At 37.5% G+C, this 6,126-nt stretch overlaps 2 non-coding genes and 17 pseudogenes across 2 annotated transcripts; all 19 read left to right on the top strand.

Annotated features, from left to right (window-relative positions):
• Nucleotides 1-8: 8 nt before the first annotated feature.
• On the top strand, nucleotides 9-127 carry LOC148486149 (5S ribosomal RNA; annotated as a pseudogene).
• Nucleotides 128-477: 350 nt separating this feature from the next.
• LOC148486150 (5S ribosomal RNA) lies at nucleotides 478-596 on the top strand (annotated as a pseudogene).
• A 116-nt stretch (nucleotides 597-712) lies between these two features.
• LOC148486151 (5S ribosomal RNA) lies at nucleotides 713-831 on the top strand (annotated as a pseudogene).
• A 116-nt stretch (nucleotides 832-947) lies between these two features.
• On the top strand, nucleotides 948-1,066 carry LOC148486152 (5S ribosomal RNA; annotated as a pseudogene).
• Nucleotides 1,067-1,416: 350 nt separating this feature from the next.
• LOC148486153 (5S ribosomal RNA) lies at nucleotides 1,417-1,535 on the top strand (annotated as a pseudogene).
• Nucleotides 1,536-1,650: 115 nt separating this feature from the next.
• On the top strand, nucleotides 1,651-1,769 carry LOC148486154 (5S ribosomal RNA; annotated as a pseudogene).
• A 116-nt stretch (nucleotides 1,770-1,885) lies between these two features.
• Nucleotides 1,886-2,004, top strand: LOC148486155 (5S ribosomal RNA; annotated as a pseudogene).
• A 350-nt stretch (nucleotides 2,005-2,354) lies between these two features.
• On the top strand, nucleotides 2,355-2,473 carry LOC148486156 (5S ribosomal RNA; annotated as a pseudogene).
• Nucleotides 2,474-2,589: 116 nt separating this feature from the next.
• LOC148486157 (5S ribosomal RNA) lies at nucleotides 2,590-2,708 on the top strand (annotated as a pseudogene).
• Nucleotides 2,709-2,824: 116 nt separating this feature from the next.
• On the top strand, nucleotides 2,825-2,943 carry LOC148486158 (5S ribosomal RNA; annotated as a pseudogene).
• Nucleotides 2,944-3,293: 350 nt separating this feature from the next.
• LOC148486159 (5S ribosomal RNA) lies at nucleotides 3,294-3,412 on the top strand (annotated as a pseudogene).
• Nucleotides 3,413-3,527: 115 nt separating this feature from the next.
• LOC148486160 (5S ribosomal RNA) lies at nucleotides 3,528-3,646 on the top strand (annotated as a pseudogene).
• Nucleotides 3,647-3,762: 116 nt separating this feature from the next.
• LOC148486161 (5S ribosomal RNA) lies at nucleotides 3,763-3,881 on the top strand (annotated as a pseudogene).
• Nucleotides 3,882-3,997: 116 nt separating this feature from the next.
• On the top strand, nucleotides 3,998-4,116 carry LOC148486162 (5S ribosomal RNA). Its single transcript, XR_015870159.1, has one exon. It is a non-coding gene; the product is annotated as a 5S ribosomal RNA (ribosomal RNA).
• Nucleotides 4,117-4,232: 116 nt separating this feature from the next.
• LOC148486163 (5S ribosomal RNA) lies at nucleotides 4,233-4,351 on the top strand (annotated as a pseudogene).
• Nucleotides 4,352-4,466: 115 nt separating this feature from the next.
• On the top strand, nucleotides 4,467-4,585 carry LOC148486164 (5S ribosomal RNA; annotated as a pseudogene).
• A 349-nt stretch (nucleotides 4,586-4,934) lies between these two features.
• LOC148486165 (5S ribosomal RNA) lies at nucleotides 4,935-5,053 on the top strand. The gene has a single exon (XR_015871410.1). It is a non-coding gene; the product is annotated as a 5S ribosomal RNA (ribosomal RNA).
• A 351-nt stretch (nucleotides 5,054-5,404) lies between these two features.
• Nucleotides 5,405-5,523, top strand: LOC148486166 (5S ribosomal RNA; annotated as a pseudogene).
• A 578-nt stretch (nucleotides 5,524-6,101) lies between these two features.
• The window catches only part of LOC148486167 (5S ribosomal RNA), a 119-nt pseudogene continuing 94 nt past the window's right edge, over nucleotides 6,102-6,126 (top strand).

Below are 6,126 nucleotides of genomic sequence, written 5' to 3' on the forward strand. Positions count from 1 at the left end.
TTTTGAGCACCTACAGCCAAACCACACTGGACATGCCCAATCTCATCTGATCTTGGAAGCTATGCAGTGTTGGGACTGGTTAGTACTTGGATGGGAGACTACCTTGGAATCCCAGGTGCTGTAGGTAATTTTATACTGCCATAACTGTCTTTTCTATTACATTTTACATTTAATTTTTTCAACTTATCAATAAATTTACTTGAGTTAAGAAGTAATAGAGGTCTAAAGTTAATGCTTTTGAGCATCTACAGCCAAACCACACTGGACATGCCAAATCTCGTCTGATCTTGGAAGCTATGCAGTGTTGGGACTGGTTTGTACTTGGATGGGAGACTACCTAGGAATCCCAGGTTCTGTAGGTAATTTTATACTTCCATAACATTCTTTTCTATTACATTTTACATTTCATTTTTCAACTTATCATTGAATTTAGTTGAGTTAAGAAGTAAAAGAGGTCTAAAGTTAATGTTTTTGAGCACCTACTGCCAAACCACACTGGACATGCCCAATCTCGTCTGAACTTGGAAGCTATGCAGTGTTGGGCCTGGTTAGTACTTGTATGGGAGACCACCAGGGATTACCAGGTACTGTAGGTTATTTTATACTGCCATAACATTCTTTTCTATTACATTTTACATTTAATTTTTTCAAGTTATCAATGAATTTACTTGAGTTAAGAAGTAATAGAGGTCTAAAGTTAATGTCTTTGAGCACCTACAGCCAAACCACACTGGACATGCCCAATCTCGTCTGATCTTGGAAGCTATGCAGTGTTGGGCCTGGTTAGTACTTGGATGGGAGACCACCTGGGAATACCAGGTGCTGTAAGTAATTTTATGCAGCCATAACATTCTTTTCTATTACATTTTAAATTTAATTTTTTCAACTTATCAATGAATTTACTTGAGTTAAGAAGTAATAGAGGTCTAAAGTTAATGTTTTTGAGCATCTACAGCCAAACCACACTGGACATGCCCAATCTCGTCTGATCTTGGAAGCTATGCAGTGTTGGGCCTGGTTAGTACTTGGATGGGAGACCACCTGGGAATACCAGGAGCTGTAGGTAATTTTATACTGCCATAACATTCTTTTCTATTACATTTTACATTTAATTTTTCAACTTATCATTGAATTTACTTGAGTTAAGAAGTAAAAGAGGTCTAAAGTTATTACTTTTGAGCACCTACAGCCAATCCACACTGGACATGCCCCATCTCGTCTTATCTTGGTAGCTATGCAGTGTTGGGCATGGTCAGTATTTGGATGGGAGACCACCTGGGAAAACCAGGTGCAGTAGGAAATTTTATACTGCCATAACATTCTTTTCTATTACATTTTACATTTCATTTTTTCAACATATCAATGAATTTTCTTGAGTTAAGAAGTAAAAGATGTCAAAAGTTAATGTTTTTGGGCACCTACAGCCAAACCACACTGGACATGCCCAATCTCGTCTGATCTTGGAAGCTATGCAGTGTTGGACCTGGTTAGTACTTGGATGGGAGACCACCTAGGAATCCCAGGTGCTGTAGGTAATTTTATACTGCAATAACAGTCTTTTCTATTACATTTTACATTTAATTTTTTCAACTTATCAATGAATTTACTTGAGTTAAGAAGTAAAAGAGGTCTAAAGTTAAGGCTTTTAGCACCTACAGGCAAACCACACTGGACATGCCCAATCTCGTCTGATCTTGGAAGCTATGCAGTGTTGGGCCTGGTTAGTACTTGGATGGGAGACCACCTGGGAATACCAGGTGCTGTAGGTAATTTTATATAGCCATAACATTCTTTTCTATTACATTTTACATTTAATTTTTTCAACTTATCAATGAATTTACTTGAGTTAAGAAGTAATGGAGGTCTAAAGTTAATGTTTTTGACCACCTACAGCCAATCCACACTGGACATGCCCAATCTCGTCTTATCTTGGAAGCTATGCAGTGTTGGGACTGGTTAGTACTTGGATGGGAGACTACCTTGGAATCCCAGGTGCTGTAGGTAATTTTATACTGCCATAACTGTCTTTTCTATTACATTTTACATTTAATTTTTTCAACTTATCAATAAATTTACTTGAGTTAAGAAGTAATAGAGGTCTAAAGTTAATGCTTTTGAGCATCTACAGCCAAACCACACTGGACATGCCAAATCTCGTCTGATCTTGGAAGCTATGCAGTGTTGGGACTGGTTTGTACTTGGATGGGAGACTACCTAGGAATCCCAGGTTCTGTAGGTAATTTTATACTTCCATAACATTCTTTTCTATTACATTTTACATTTCATTTTTCAACTTATCATTGAATTTAGTTGAGTTAAGAAGTAAAAGAGGTCTAAAGTTAATGTTTTTGAGCACCTACTGCCAAACCACACTGGACATGCCCAATCTCGTCTGAACTTGGAAGCTATGCAGTGTTGGGCCTGGTTAGTACTTGTATGGGAGACCACCAGGGATTACCAGGTACTGTAGGTTATTTTATACTGCCATAACATTCTTTTCTATTACATTTTACATTTAATTTTTTCAAGTTATCAATGAATTTACTTGAGTTAAGAAGTAATAGAGGTCTAAAGTTAATGTCTTTGAGCACCTACAGCCAAACCACACTGGACATGCCCAATCTCGTCTGATCTTGGAAGCTATGCAGTGTTGGGCCTGGTTAGTACTTGGATGGGAGACCACCTGGGAATACCAGGTGCTGTAAGTAATTTTATGCAGCCATAACATTCTTTTCTATTACATTTTAAATTTAATTTTTTCAACTTATCAATGAATTTACTTGAGTTAAGAAGTAATAGAGGTCTAAAGTTAATGTTTTTGAGCATCTACAGCCAAACCACACTGGACATGCCCAATCTCGTCTGATCTTGGAAGCTATGCAGTGTTGGGCCTGGTTAGTACTTGGATGGGAGACCACCTGGGAATACCAGGAGCTGTAGGTAATTTTATACTGCCATAACATTCTTTTCTATTACATTTTACATTTAATTTTTCAACTTATCATTGAATTTACTTGAGTTAAGAAGTAAAAGAGGTCTAAAGTTATTACTTTTGAGCACCTACAGCCAATCCACACTGGACATGCCCCATCTCGTCTTATCTTGGTAGCTATGCAGTGTTGGGCATGGTCAGTATTTGGATGGGAGACCACCTGGGAAAACCAGGTGCAGTAGGAAATTTTATACTGCCATAACATTCTTTTCTATTACATTTTACATTTCATTTTTTCAACATATCAATGAATTTTCTTGAGTTAAGAAGTAAAAGATGTCAAAAGTTAATGTTTTTGGGCACCTACAGCCAAACCACACTGGACATGCCCAATCTCGTCTGATCTTGGAAGCTATGCAGTGTTGGACCTGGTTAGTACTTGGATGGGAGACCACCTAGGAATCCCAGGTGCTGTAGGTAATTTTATACTGCAATAACAGTCTTTTCTATTACATTTTACATTTAATTTTTTCAACTTATCAATGAATTTACTTGAGTTAAGAAGTAAAAGAGGTCTAAAGTTAAGGCTTTTAGCACCTACAGGCAAACCACACTGGACATGCCCAATCTCGTCTGATCTTGGAAGCTATGCAGTGTTGGGCCTGGTTAGTACTTGGATGGGAGACCACCTGGGAATACCAGGTGCTGTAGGTAATTTTATATAGCCATAACATTCTTTTCTATTACATTTTACATTTAATTTTTTCAACTTATCAATGAATTTACTTGAGTTAAGAAGTAATGGAGGTCTAAAGTTAATGTTTTTGACCACCTACAGCCAATCCACACTGGACATGCCCAATCTCGTCTTATCTTGGAAGCTATGCAGTGTTGGGCGTGGTCCGTACTTGGATGGGAGACCACCTGGGAAAACCAGGTGCAGTAGGTAATTTTATACTGCCATAGCATTCTTTTCTATTACATTTTACATTTAATTTTTTCAACTTATCAATGAATTTACTTGAGTTAAGAAGTAATACAGGTCTAAAGTTAATGTTTTTGAGCACCTACAGCCAAACCACACTGGACATGCCCAATCTCGTCTGATCTTGGAAGCTATGCAGTGTTGGGCCTGGTTAGTACTTGGATGGGAGACCACCTGGGAATACCAGGTGCTGTAGGTAATTTTATGCAGCCATAAAACTCTTTTCTATTACATTTTACATTTAATTTTTTCAACTTATCAATGAATTTACTTGAGTTAAGAAGTAAAAGAGGTCTAAAGTTAATGTTTTTGAGCACCTACAGCCAAACCACACTGGACATGCCCAATCTCATCTGATCTTGGAAGCTATGCAGTGTTGGACCTGGTTAGTACTTGGATGGGAGACCACCTAGGAATCCCAGGTGCTGTAGGTAATTTTATACTGCCATAACAGTCTTTTCTATTACATTTTACATTTAATTTTTTCAACTTATCAATGAATTTACTTGAGTTAAGAAGTAAAAGAGGTCTAAAGTTAAGGCTTTTAGCACCTATAGCCAAACCACACAGGACATGCCCAATCTCGTCTGATCTTGGAAACTATGCAGTGTTGGGCCTGGTTAGTACTTGGATGGGAGACCACTTGGGAATACCTGGTGCTGTAGGTAATTTTATATAGCTATAACATTCTTTTCTATTACATTTTACATTACATTTTTTCAACTTAGCAATGAATTTACTTGAGATACGAAGTAAAAGACGTCTAAAGTTAATATTTTTCAGCACTTATAGCCAAACCACACTGAACATGGCCAATGTCGTTTGATATTGAAGCTATGCAGTGTTGGGCATGGTCAGTACTTGGATGGGAGACCAACTGGGAATACCAGGTGCTGTAGGTAATTTTATACTGCCATAACTTTCTTTTCTATTACATTTTACATTTAATTTTTTCTACTTATCAATGAATTTACTTGAGTTAAGAAGTAAAAGATGTCTAAAGTTAAGGCTTTTAGCACCTACAGCCAAACCACACTGGACATGCCCAATCTCATCTGATCTTGGAAGCTATGCAGTGTTGGGCCTGGTTAGTACTTGGATGGGAGACCACCTGGGAATACCAGGTGCTGTAGGTAATTTTATATAGCCATAACATTCTTTTCTATGACATTTTACATTACATTTTTTCAACTTAGCAATGAATTTACTTGAGTTAAGAAGTAAAAGAGGTCTAAAGTTAATATTTTTCAGCACCTATAGCCAAACCACACTGGACATGGCCAATGTCGTTTGATCTTGGAAGCTATGCAGTGTTGGGAATGGTCAGTACTTGGATGGGAGACCACCTGGGAAAACCAGGTGCAGTAGGTAATTTTATACTGCCATAACATTCTTTTCTATTACATTTTACATTTAATTTTTTCAACTTATCAATGAATTTACTTGAGTTAAGAAGTAATAGAGGTCTAAAGTTAATGTTTTTGACCACCTACAGCCAATCCACACTGGACATGCCAAATCTCGTCTTATCTTGGAAGCTATGCAGTGTTGGGCCTAGTCAGTACTTGGATGGGAGACCACCTGGGAAAACCAGGTGCAGTAGGTAATTTTATACTGCCATAACATTCTTTTCTATTACATTTTACATTTTCAACTTATCAATGAATTTACTTGAGTTAAGAAGTAATAGAGGTCTAAAGTTAATGTTTTTGAGCACCTACAGCCCAACCACAGTGGACATGCCCAATCTCGTCTGATCTTGGAAGCTATGCAGTGTTGGGACTGGTTTGTACTTGGATGGGAGACTACCTAGGAATCCCAGGTTCTGTAGGTAATTTTATACTGCCATAACATTCTTTTTTATTACATTTTACATTTAATTTTTCAACTTATCATTGAATTTACTTGAGTTAAGAAGTAAAAGAGGTCTAAAGTTAATACTTTTGAGCACCTACAGCCAATCCACACTGGACATGCCCCATCTCGTCTTATCTTGGTAGCTATGCAGTGTTGGGCATGGTCTGTACTTGGATGGGAGACCACCTGGGAAAACCAGCTGCAGTAGGTAATTTTATACTGCCATAACATTCTTTTCTATTACATTTTACATTTAATTTTTTCAACTTATCAATGAATTTACTTGAGTGAAGAAGTAATATAGGTCTAAAGTTAATGTTTTTGAGCACCTACAGCCAAACCACACTGGACA

The sequence above is a fragment of the Taudactylus pleione genome, unplaced genomic scaffold (genome assembly GCF_031769625.1).
Source record: "Taudactylus pleione unplaced genomic scaffold, aTauple2 ptg000550l, whole genome shotgun sequence".
Taxonomy (NCBI): Eukaryota; Metazoa; Chordata; class Amphibia; order Anura; family Myobatrachidae; genus Taudactylus; species Taudactylus pleione.